Source organism: Cervus elaphus, chromosome 22 (assembly GCF_910594005.1).
Source record: "Cervus elaphus chromosome 22, mCerEla1.1, whole genome shotgun sequence".
In the NCBI taxonomy this organism is placed as follows: domain Eukaryota; kingdom Metazoa; phylum Chordata; class Mammalia; order Artiodactyla; family Cervidae; genus Cervus; species Cervus elaphus.
In genome coordinates, this window is record NC_057836.1 from 10,695,268 (window position 1) to 10,708,196 (window position 12,929).

Sequence of the window (12,929 nt, forward strand, 5' to 3'; positions counted from 1 at the left end):
TTTGAGTTGCGTTTTAAGCCAGCTTTTTCACTCTCCTCTCTCACTTTCATCAAGAGGCTGTTTAGTTCCTTTTTACTTTCCGCCATAAGGGCCTTTCTATGGATTGGCCATAGATATGAATTAAAACAACAACAAAAAACTTTGAGCATCAATTGACTGTATGGACTAAAGAGCATTATGTATTTTATACTCTATTACTTATTACTATGGGCTTCCCTGGTGGCTCAGTCAGTAAAGAGCCCTGCAATATAGGAGACCCAGGTTCAACCCCTGGGTCAGGAAGATCCCCTGGAGAAGGAAATGGCAACCCACTTCAGTATTCTTGCCTGGAGAATCCCCATGGACGGACGAACCTGTCCATGGGGTCACAAGAGTTGGACACAACTTAGCGACTAAACCACCACCACCACTTATTACTATATATTTATTAATATTATATATTTGGTACTCTATTACTTATTATCATATATTTATTAATTTTGCATATTTTATTGATATTATATGTTATATAACTTTATATCAGTAAATTTTATAATAAATGTACATGCATATAAATAACACAAAAATGGTTTAGAGAATAGGTTGTTAGGCATTTACCTGCACAACACCATAGTGAGTTAAACAAACACTGCTTTCACGGAGTTCACAGTTTAGTATAGATGAGTCATAAATCACAGACATGCATAAGTGTGCAAAGGGCCTGGAGGAAGGCCCAGGGCAGGGCCTGGGAAACTGACGCGGTGCTCAGTCTGGCCAGAGCTGTAGGCTGGGGAGTGGGGGGGCCAGACCAGAGGGGCCAGCTTCTGGGGAGCCAGGGAGAAATGTGAGGGCTTAGAGGGTGCTCAATGATGGGAAGGAAGCAGGCAGGGCTTTTGGAAAGAAAGGTGGGTGTGGACCAGGTGGCTGCCTGCTGTAGGTCATGTGAAGGTCGTGTTAGCAGTCAAGGATCCTGCTTTTAGGCCGATTGGCCGCTTAGCTGCCACAGGCATGTAAATGTGGCTTCCTGTTTGGCTTTAGAAAATAGGTATTAATAATGTTTTTGTGAAGCTGATACTTAAATTTAACACATACAAATTATCTATTTCCTGTGTGCGGGACTTTGTGCTAATGGTTTTCAAGGGGACATAAATTGTTAATGTTGTCCTTGTCCATTAGGAATGCGTTCTATGGGAATGTGTTATATGGTAGGAGAGCCAGATATATGTACAGTGAACTGTAACATACGGTGACTTTGAACAAATGCTGTGCAGAAAGCAGTTCATTCTGGTTGTGGGTGGGAAGGCCATATAGACAAAGCAGGGAAGTAGTTTTCAGTAATCTGCTTGGGGAACCCCGGAAGAGTGTCCCTGCATTTGACGAAAAACCCTTACTGTCTTTATTTCCTGATTTATCCCCATTGTCTAGGGATAAATACCCTGAAGTCTTTGATTATTTCATGAATGCTGATTCTGCTTTTATAACCAGACTGCTGCGGGGGATGGGGGTTGGGATGAGGGCTCTTCCTCAGAGTACCTGACCAAGAGCTCATGTGCTTTTAAAGATATATTTATATATTCTATATTCACCAATAAGGCATCCTAGAATTAGGGGTTTAGAAGAGACTTTAGACAGAAACTATCAGCATGATGTTTAGGGGTGTGCTGGGCTGGGAGAAGGAGCTGGAGCAGACTCCCTGTCTCCCCTAGGCTGAGGCTAGCTCACGGAGGTCCCTTAGTGCGGTGGTGGAATTCCTCTAATGAAATCTTTGGTGAAAAGACTCAGCACTTCTGTTCTCTTTGTTTTATTAACATTTGCTTAGTACCTACTGTGTGCCAGGGCCTGTGTTACTTAGGAGAATACAAGGACACAAAAGACATGGTACTGCTCAAAACTGTTTTGTTTTATAATTCACGTACCATGGAGTTCATTCATTTAAAGTGTACAGTTCACTGGTTTTAAGTATATCCACAGAGTTGTACAATCATCACTATAGTTAATTTTAGAACATTTCTATCATCCCTAAAGAAATTACGCATGGCAGCAACGCTTTTCTCTCCAGTCTGTCTCCTCTGAGCCATAGGCAACACTAGGCTCCTTTCTGTCTCTATAGAATTGTTATTGTGGACATTTCATATAAATGGAGTTATACATTATGTGGTTTTCTGTGGCTAGATTTTTTTCCCTCAGCATCATGTTTCAGAGTTCATCCATGTTGTAGCCTGTATCAGAATTTCATCCCCTCTTATGGCCAAATAATATTCCATTTTATGGATCTACTACATTTTCCTTATCCATTCAACAGTTGATAGACATTTGGCTTTTGGCTTTTGGCTTTTTGAATAACGTCGTGGTGAACGTTCATGTACTTCTGAGTGGGTGTGTGTCTTCACTTCTCTTGTATGTATACATATCTAGGAGTGAAACTGCTGGGTCATGTGATAACTGTGTCTAACATTTTGAGGAGCTGCAGAACTCTTCCAATGTGGCTGCACTGTTTTCCTCTCCCAGCCTCACTGTCCGAGGATTCAAGCTCTTTCACATCCTTGCTACCTCTTGCAGTTATCTTTTGGTTCTAGCCATCCTAGTGGGTGTGAAGGAGTAGCTTGGTGTGGTTTTGATGAACATTTTTGAAATAGTTAATGACATTGAGCAGCTTTTTGTGTGCTTATTGACCATTTGTATATCTTCTTTGGAGAAATATCTCTTAAAATCCTTTGCCCCTTAGAAAATTTGGGTTCCTTTTTATTTACCAGGTTGTAAGAGTTCTTTATATATTCTGGATATGAGTTTCTAATGAGATATATGGTTTGCAAACATTTTATCCCACTCTGTGGGTTGTCCTTTCTTGATAGTTTTGAAGTATAAAAGTTGTTAATTTTGATGAGTCAAATTTGCAGTCAGTTCTTGAGTAAACTCAGATTTACATGACACATTTCTATGCGTTTAGGTGTTCCTGTTTTATTTGACACGTTTCTGCAGCTGAATAGTCTATAACCACTTTGATAGCCTTTACTAATCAGACTTTCTTCCCATGGACCGAGGAGCCTGGCATGCTGCAGTCCATGGAGTTGCAAAGAATTTGACCTGACTGAGCGGCTAAGCATAGCACTTCTTATGTTGGTGACTTTGTTTTAGCTTTTAGAAACTTAAAATCTTATGAAAGCAAAGACTAAAGCATAAAGGCTCTTCATAGCATTTTACTAATCATGTTGCTGATAAAAACAGCCATAAGCTGATGGCTCCTTAAATACACAGAGTGGGGACCAGGCTTCTGGGAGTAGCTTAAGGTTGAACACAGTATATTGAAGTTGTACTTAAGGACAAGTGAAGAAAGTAGAGCAGTGTCACTTCCCATTGTAACCTTAACTCTCTTCTGTTATCTAATGAGATTTTCAGCTCAATTTACTGTAGTGTAAGACATAGAATTTAATAACTAGAGGTGTATCTGGGTTATGTAGGGAAGTTACCATAATGAAAAATGTGAACTGTCTCCTGTCCTGATCCTGCAAGATATTTTAGCAGTCTGCCTTCTCCCAGTGTTGTTCAGACAAGACTGAAAAGAAGTAGGCGTCTGACTTACATGACAGTGTTGTGTTGGCTGAGCCGTGTGCCCCCTACTGCCTGTTACAGGAAGGAGTGTGCTCCCTCTGTGAGTGAGCCAGCTCAGGAGGTGGGCTGTTCCTCGTCCAAGATCGCATTCCCGGTCGGCGGGAACGCTGGGGTCTCTTTGGGGGGACATACTTGGGATTACTTGCATATGTGGTATTCCAGTGCCTCATTTGTTCTGTATCCCTTTTTTAATTGGATATTTCCATTTCTAAGTTGGGGTAAATGAATGTGTGTGTGTGTTTTTTTTTTTCCTTTGCATATAATCTGAACAAGTAGGTATAAACCTTGTAGCTAGGGCCTGGAGAGAGTATGGAACGTAGGAACAGGCCTGTGATGGAGAGGAGACCTGGGTAAAGACAGTGGAGGAGGTAGAAGTCCTACCTGTCCAAATGCAGGACGGTTGTGGGGTTTATGAAATAGGGTGGAAATCAAGTAGCTTGTGATGAATCACAAGCTGGAATTGATTTTGCTGGGAGAAATATCAGTAACCTCTGATATGCAGATGTTACCACTCTAATGGCAGAAAGTGAAGAGGAACTAAGGAGATTCTTGATGAGGGTGAAAGAGGAGAGTGAAATAGCTGGCTGGAAGCTCATCATTAAAAAAAAGTAAGATCATGGCATCTGGTCGCATCACTTCATGGCAAATAGAAGGGGGAAAGTGGAAGCAGTGACAGATTTTATTTTCTTGGGCTGTAAAATCACTGCAGACAGTGATTGCAGCCATGAAATTAAGAGATGCTTGCTCCTTGGAAGAAAGCTGTGACAAACCTAGGCAGCATACTAAAAAGCAGAGACATCACCTGCTGACAAAGGTCTGTATAGTCAAAGTGTTGGTTTTTCCACTAGTCATGTATGAATGTGAGTTGGATCATAAAGAAGCTGAGCACTGAAGAATTGATGCTTTGGTACTGTGGTACTGGAGAAGATCTTGAGAGTCTTTTGGACTGCAGCAAGATCAAATTAGTCAATCCTAAAATAAATCAACCCTGAATACTCATTGGAAGGATTGATGCTAAAGCTGTAATACTTTGGTGACCTGATGAGAAGAGCTGACTCATTGGAAAAGACCCTGATGCTGGGAAAGATTGAGGGCAGGAGGAAAAGAGGGAAACAGAGGATGAGATGGTTGGATGGCATCACCTACTCAATGGACGTGAGTTTGAGCAAACTCCAGGAGACAGCAGAGGACAAAGGAGTCCTGCAGTCCATGGAGTCACAGAGAGTTGGACATGACTTAGTGACTGAAAGACAGCAGTAACAAGTAGTGTGTGAGGCAGTTTGAAATTCCCAGGCTTGTTTGCTGGTGTCACCTGTGAGGCATTAGAGTGCTTGGATGCCTTAATAGCAATTGTACTTGTGAAATGAAGCCTAGTCCCACATTCCCACTTTCAGCAGAGCTACCTGTGATCAGTAGGTGATGGTTGTATCTTGGATTGTTTCTGGCCTTTTTCTTCTGCAGAAGAGAACCCTCCACATGGTTCTGCGATCACTGGATCGACCTGAGACTGGCCGTTCTTTCACAGAAGTCACCCTTGGGGTGTTTTTGGAAGGTCTTTGCCAACTTTGTGCTTGATGAGGCAGGTGCTTGAAGATGGCTGCGGTGAGGTCACACGTGGGGCTCCAGAGTCAAGTGGCTTGGGTTTGCTTCCATCTTCTACCAGTTAGCACTATGTGACCTTGAGTACATTACTGTCCTGTTTCTTCACCCAAAGCTTGAATGATCATATCTGTGTCATAGTGTGATCGTAGGGATCAGTGAAATCTTGTGTGGAGTTCTTCACAGACAGCACATGCTAGAGTCAGCCACTGTTACTGCTGCTGTTCTGGTTGCTGAAGCAACCACATCATTAGTTTGGATCCAGCTCTTGTAAGTGAAGTGGGTCATCAGGTTGGGTGTGAGAAGAGATAGCAACATTTCAGTGATTCCCACGTGCTGAGCTCCTGTGTGTTAGGGCCTCAGTGTGGCTCTTACCTGCATTAGTCCGGTCATCTCTCGTGACATCACGGAGGGCCGTGCTCAGGTCAGACAGCCACTGGGAGCGGAGCCCTCGTGCTTTTCTTGTCTGTGGCCGCCTTGGCAGCCACAGGAACAGGCAAGTCATCCTTTGCCCAGAGCCTGTAGTTTCAGCTGCTCACATACGATGTTACCTGAAGAGAGGAACAGTTTCCAGGATGTCAGCTTTCTAAGGGTGAGTCGTTTATGCCATGATGATTGAACAGTGAGGAGAAGAACCTCAGGAACCCTGTCCTTTGAAAAGACCCCTGATCACCAGGTGCCTGTTGGTCTTCCATCTACCCACAGGCAGGTACCCACAGCCTGGACTGTGACCCCATGCTGCGGGTTGCGGGTAGAAGGGGAGCTCGGACCCTCCCTCCACTGCCATGATAAGGCTGCTTCAGGATGCCTGTAGGGCCTTGGGTGACCTGCTGGTGGCCCTGCCTCTCTGGAGAAGGAACATGTGCTCAGTTACATTTTCTCTAGAGATGAGGCCCTTGTCAGGGGAATAGCTTGCAGAAATCTTCTCCCATTTTGTGGGTTATCTTTGCACTGTTTTGATGGTGTCCTTTGAAGTTGACATTCCCTTGCTGCCTGGGCCCCGCCCTGTCTCCCAGTTGGTTAGGTTTTGCAGGTGTGGGATGCACAGACCTCGGAGGTTAGGGGAGCAGCCCCTCCCCTGAGCACCCTCTCCCCGCTCCTGCAAGGTCACTCAACCCTAGAGAAGAGTTGAGTGGGCACAGGGTCACCGTGGAGCTCCGCCTCAAAGAATCCGGAGAATCTGGGACTGCAGCCTGGTGTGGCCTTGCAGGTGACCTCGGAGCAGCAGCCCAGGACTGTGGCAGGTACCGCTGGTGGCCTGTGGCCTGCAGGCTGAGCGCTGAACACGGTCGGGCGCTTCACATTTGGCCTGGCTTGCCAAAGACTACACGGCCGGCGGCTCAGGTTACAGTTGCTGTGGGAACTGTGACCTTTGAATTTCCTGGCTTATGCATGGAATTTCAGTTGCATAATTCTACAACAATTTGGATTTTTTCCTCTTCTCACTCTCCTTCTTGGCATTTTATTTATTTTTTTAATCCCAGTGAATGAGATCCATCACTCTTTGCCTTCCTGTCTCCTCCTGGGGCAGACAGTCTCACTCACATTCCTGTCCAGGCAGCTCGCCTGGAGTGTGCCAGGCAGGAGACCGGCTGGTGCCAGGCTGTGGGAACCTTCCTGTTCCCTGCAAGGCCCCCGAGGCTGGGCTGGCTGCACAGGATAGGCTCCGGCCAGACTGCTGTCCAGGTGTCCAGGGTGTCCAGCTGTGCCCTGGAGGTTACCCCATCTGTGTGCCTGGAATGTCCTCCCAGCTGGCTCCGCTGAATTCTCCTGAGCTTCAGTTTCCACTTGGAGTCCTGCCTTCTCTGGAAGACCTATTGTCACTACTGAGGCTTAAAATTACTCCCTTCTAGGGACTGACATGCGACTTGAATGTTTCACTGGGCGTTTAATCAGATGCTGTCTCAGGATATTTTTCTTGTAGTCTTGGGAACATTTGTTCCTTGGGGTGGAGGGGTGGTCTGGTTTTTTATTTTTTTTCTTTTCTAGAAGATTCTTGAGGGCCAAGATTTTAAGTGATTGCATTGCTTGTTAAATGGTCAGTGGTTTATAATGAAGTGTGTGTGCTCTTAGTGTCTGCCATGAGGAAGGCATTGGGCTGAGAACTCTGAGGGACACAGGAAGAAGCAAGGTCCTTAAATCCACTTTCCTCAAGAGGCCAAGCCTGGCTGTCCATGATGTGGCCTTGCCTGCCCTGACATCCTGCTGGTCCTCTCCGGTGAGCTCCAAACCCAGGATTCCTGGGGGCCCATGCACCCGTGTGTCCTCAGCCCCTGCAGAGAGCTCCCACCCTCCCTCAGCTCCCTCCTCCAGTCTCAGGCGAGGTAGCACCCCACCACCTGACCACCCAGCCCAGGGGGCGCTTCTGGTATTTCCTCTTACCTTCTCTGTTCTCTCCCGCAACAGACCTCCTCACAGTATATAAGTATAAACTTGTTTGTGTGCTGACGTTTTATACTGACAGTTGTGTCCACCACCGCTTTCCCTTCTCTGGGGCATGGGAGAGGTTTTGTTCACTTCTGTACTCAGACCCAGCATGATGCCTGGTATTTGTAGACTCAACAGTCAATGCTGAACAATTGAGTATTCGTGTAGAAAGAGTGTAAAATGACTGGCGGGTTATCCCACAGATTTTACTGCTCCGGTTGGCTTGCAGTAGACAAGCTTGTGGAAGCACCCGTTGCCCCTCTCTTGAGATAAAAATGGATCTCAGGAGATCTCCTGTCATCTCAGCACAACGCATGAGCTATTTTCTTCCTTTCCTTGTCCTTCTTTTCCCCCCTCTTCTGTATTCCTTCTTTGGTTTTGTTTTAGAGATAATTCAAGGCCCCTTGGGCTCTTGATTTGTGCTGTGGGTGAGGCAGGACTGTGACTCTGTTCTTTGTCTTTCTAGATGCTTGTTTGGGGACCTGTGGAATACTCAGTTTCCCCTAAAATCTCAGAATCCTCTTTGAGAAGCAACCTGTGCTCCTGGCCAGTACAGCGAGGAGCAGGGGTGCTTTGAGTCTTGGTGCTTTTGCTGATTCCCCTCCGGCAAACTGGTATGGGTGTGTGGGCCCTCCCTAATCTTTTAGAGTGGACACGGCTTTCTTGGGTGCTCGAGATGTCTGTGACTTGCTGTGAAAATGTTTAAATAAAGAACGTGAAGAGCCTGGTCAAGTAGTGTCTCCAAAGCACTTGATGGAAGAAAGAGGCGCCGTGTAAACTCAGAGTGTAGTTGCTAATCGGACTTTGCTTTGGTCCTCTTCTCTGCCCTGGGTTTGCCCTCTGTTGCTGCTCAGGCTCCCAGGATCCGCAGCAGAAAGTCCCTGGGCTGGTTCTCCCGCCCCCGGCACAGTGGCCTGGGTGGCACAGAATCGCTGCTCTGAGGGCCTGGCCTTGGTGTGCTGGGCAGCTGTGTGACAGGGCCCTGGTCCCGCGGCACCTCCAGCTGCCTTCCATGGGGAGGGGCGGCTCTCCTGCTCATCGTCTGGTGGACTTGGGCCTAGTTCTGCGTCCTTGAGGAGAAGTTCACTGGCGTGGAGCCCACCTGGGGGGGTCTCCATCCTCCCCCCCAGGCCATGCTGGTCGGAGCCCCCTTTTAGGGGACAGATAGAGAAGCTTCTGCAATCAGAACTGTATTCCTTCACTACAGCGGCATGTTGTCTTGTTTTTAAGTTTTAGTTTTCACTTCTGAAAAAGCATCTGATTTCTATAGTAATATATATATTAAAAAAAATCCAAATTTAAAAAAAGGCCAAATTCAGAACAGAATTTGATAATTTTCCCTTCCCTGCCTTTTCCTGTGTCCCATCCTCTCTCCTGAGATGTCCTGTCCCCTAATGCCTGTTGTATTCCTGGTACACAATAGATGTTTTTATAGTCCTTAACATTGGGGGTGGTGGGAAGAGGCTCCCAGTGCTGTCCTGTCTAAGCCGTGTAGTTTATCAGTGTTCACACAAACGTAGAACACTACTTTACTTGTTGTGTCCTATTGTTCCTGTTTATCTTGTCCTCTGTTTCAGCTCCACACCCCACTCTGAGGCAGTGCACGAACTGTTATAAAATGATCTGGAGGAAAGTAAAACATATTCTTAAGATAATTGAATTTTACTCATTTTTTTGGTAGGGGAGAGGATTTTATTTATAAAGCTTTTAAAAACTAGTCATCTTCACAACAATTTTGCAGCATGAAAGCTTTGATTTGTGATTAATAAAATACATAATAAATTAGTAAAATAGTTTAAGAATTTACCCAAAAGGTTGAATTCATAGTTTGGATCCTCAGGTGTTTTCTTCTTTGTCGTCCCGTGCTAGTCTGCGTGCCTCATGCCTCTCGAGCTCCTTTAGTCTTCCTTCTGTAAATTTCTGCTTGAGGGACGCTGGGCTCCGTCTTACCTTCGCACTCACTCCCTGTGATGTGGTCGTGAGAGCGTGGTGTTAACTGCTTCTGGGACACTGGGCTCACTTCATGATGGTTACTTATTTTAGCCTCACTTCAAAACCCGTCTTTCCTTGTGAGGCAGGCAGTGTTGGTCTCTGTTTTACAGCAGAGATTGGGCTTAGGAGCCTGCCCTCGCTAACCAGACCCAGTGAGAGGTGGGTCCCAGGTTCAAGTCCAAACCCAGGGACTCTGGAGCCTGTCTGCCCTGCTTGTGTCTTGAGCAGGTGTGTCCCTTCCGGATGGCAGGTTGACTCTGCTCAGGTTGTGACCACCTCCTCCCTCTCCTCAGTGGGCTGCTGAGAAGGCTTCAGGCTGGCCCACTTCTCACATTCCCGTCCCTCTGTCCAGCTTCATCCCGTCCATCCTCCAGGATCTCTTATTCATTATAATATTTAAATATTTGTTGTAATTAAGTTAGCTAAATGTTCATTGAGTTGAATCTGTTAGAAGTTTGTCATCTAGTCTCTACCAGCTTCTGAACTATTATCAGTAAATTTCTCTGAGTAATTCCCCATGCTTTGGGTAGAGATTGTGTGTGTGCATGTGTGTGTGTGTGTGCCTTTACTGCCCATCGGCCAGGCTTGTGAATCTGTTGAGTAGATTCATCACACATCAGAGCTTGAGCTATTGACCTATATATGTTCTACCTTTTTTGTAACACACATAGATGCTGTAGTGATTAACAAAATACAAATTCATTGAAAAATGTTGAGTTAATAGTAGATTGTTTTTATTGTTAGGCAGTTTTTTCAATCAACAAGGTGTTGTAAGGAATACCTTATATCACATAATGATCAGAAATAATAGTTGATGATAAAAGGAGTCATCATAACTGAAAAAAGCCGGGAATCCCGGCTGTACCATTTGTTTAGCGGTTATGTATTTATTTGTGTTTTTAGTTATTTTATGCGTTGTCTTAACTGCTTAGCTAGATTGTAAGCCCCGTGAGTGGGGGCCTTTGTCTTACACGCCCATGTGTCCCTTGGAATGCTTGCACAGTCAGTACCCAGGAGGTGTTGACCAACTTGATTTCATCCTTGGATCCTATTTTTCCTGTTCCACTCTACTATTTTACTTCCTTGAGCTCCATCTTTCTCTTGTCTAGTTCTAACAAGTAACCCCTTACCTTCCGTAATCACCTGTCAGTGGATTGACGCTGCTTGTCACACTCCAGCTGCACGCTCAGCAAGTCTTAGGCCAGGCTATGGCCTGATGTGTTATCGTTGAAGAAATTATTTATTGAGCATTTTTGCCAGCATTGTGGAAAACAGTGTCAAGATGCAATCTCTCATTTACTTCTTTTCTTGGAAATACCCTGAAGGAGGTACTGTTGCCACCTGCATTTTATAGGCGCCTGACTGGGGATTGGACAGCTGGGCAGGGGCAGTCGGGATCCAGTCTCAGCCTGACTCCCAAGCCTCTGCCTTCTGGTGGCTGTACCTCCTGTGGCCCTGCACGACTGGCTGTTCCCCTAAGGAATTTTCCATTGGAGAAAGAGAAACAATGGCAAACAGTGCTGCTTGGATGTGAATAAGTGTGAAATTGTTTGGAACTGCGAAGGCGCTTAGAGGCGGAGGAGCTCAGGCAGGACTCAAGGAGGCGAGGGGGTCTGAAATATGGAAGGGAGAAGGGCATGGGCGAGTTCAGGTGCCAGGAACCGCCAAACCATGGAACCACGTCCGAGTGAGAGGGCGGTGCGGCGGGGAAGGGGTGGGGTGGCCAAACTGGAGGGCTGGGCTTCTCAGGGAGAGTGGGAGATGAGATTGGGTAAGTCAACGCCACACTGGAGATACCTTGGGGAATAATAAGCACGTCTGTGGGTCGTGAGCAGGATATGACAGACTAGGTTCTGTTTAAGAGACATGGGCTGGGCAGCAGACAGCAGATTCCCTATGGCACAATGCTTCTTCATTCTTCCCTGCTTGTATGCCCTCGGGACCGAGCGTTACCTCTTCTGGTCCTAGGAACTGCCGTCTCTACAGACGTCCTGTGTTGGTTGATCAAACTGCCCTGGACTGTGGGGAAGCGGAGAGTGTAGACCATGGGGGTTCAGAGACCCAGAGCGGACTCCTGACCCTGTAGCTTACGAGCTGGACAGATTATCTGACCTTTCTTCCTTCTTTTTCCCCATCTGTAATTTGCAGATGATAGTGATGACTCAGGTTGTTTCGGGATGAAGATGCTAGCAGATACAAAGACAGAGGCTGTGCAGCTGGTGGGTCCAGGCTCCCTGGCGTCACGTGCCAGCTGTGGCACTTACTCTTTGACTTTGGGCAAGTTACTTAGCCTCTCTGTGTTTCCTTTTTCTCATCTGTGAAATCAGCCTGGTAATTGTACCTACCGCACAAGGAGAATTAAATGAGGAAAGACAGATGATTGGCTCTGAGATATGCCTGGGCTTGTGGTAATGTGTTTAATAAATTGCAGCTGCTATTTTCAGTAGTATCATTACTACCATCATCACAGTATTAATACTTGGTTTGGAGTGGTACTTTCTTTGAGGCAGGAGACCAAAACATAAAGCCTCCCAAATATATGGTAAGAAACTAGCTCTGATCACTGGGTAAAAGTGATATGACTTCAGAGCTTCCCTTAAACACTGAAATTATAACCATCGTGTGCCAGTTTAAGGATCTTTTAGAGAATCCCCAGGTATTACTGAAATCCTTTAAAAAAGTTAGTCATTGTTTTCTTTTTCTTCTGAGAGAAGGAAGGATTTATGATTACTTTCAGCAGGTAAGTAAGAATACTGGAAATTTTGCCAGAGTAATGTCTCAGTTGCTGTTTTCTGATACAGGACTTTTGCAATCACATTTCTTAGGCACAGAAGTATTGCCCTTCTTTTTTAAATAAAAAGGAGGAGGGAGGGGAGGAGAGAGGACGATCCCTGGGTTTCCTCTGGCTGCGGTTTCCTCCGACATTGGAGGACTTGCTGCCACAGGGTGGGAGATGCCCGCCTGTGCGGTCGAGGTCAGCTGTGCTGGGTCTAGTCTGCCCTGGTGGCGCGGAGGCCCTACCATGAGCCCTGCGTCTGCTCTGTGGCGCTGCAGTTCAGAGCTTCTGCTCAGGGCCGTTTTCCTCCACTCCACCCAGACCTCAACTAGCCGTGTTTAGTGTTAGCAGAGCAGGTGAAACTGCCTGCCTTCTGGCCACTTTGAAAACCCCCAAGCCCTGTTCCTGAACCAGCAATTGTGTCCGAATCTTGAATTTATCTGTGTGGAGCAATTATTTCTTTTCCTTTAAATTTTTTTTTTTAAACAAAACTCAAATTGTTGGACTTTGTTCTTTATGGATGAAGTGAGAGTTGCTTTCTGAGGAC

The 12,929-nt window shown here is 46.0% G+C and overlaps 1 protein-coding gene across 15 annotated transcripts in view; it reads left to right on the plus strand.

Moving 5' to 3' along the window:
* Positions 1-12,929, plus strand: part of MICAL3 (microtubule associated monooxygenase, calponin and LIM domain containing 3) — a 140,940-nt gene that overhangs the window by 15,006 nt on the left and 113,005 nt on the right. The gene's annotated exons all lie outside the window — the stretch shown is intronic.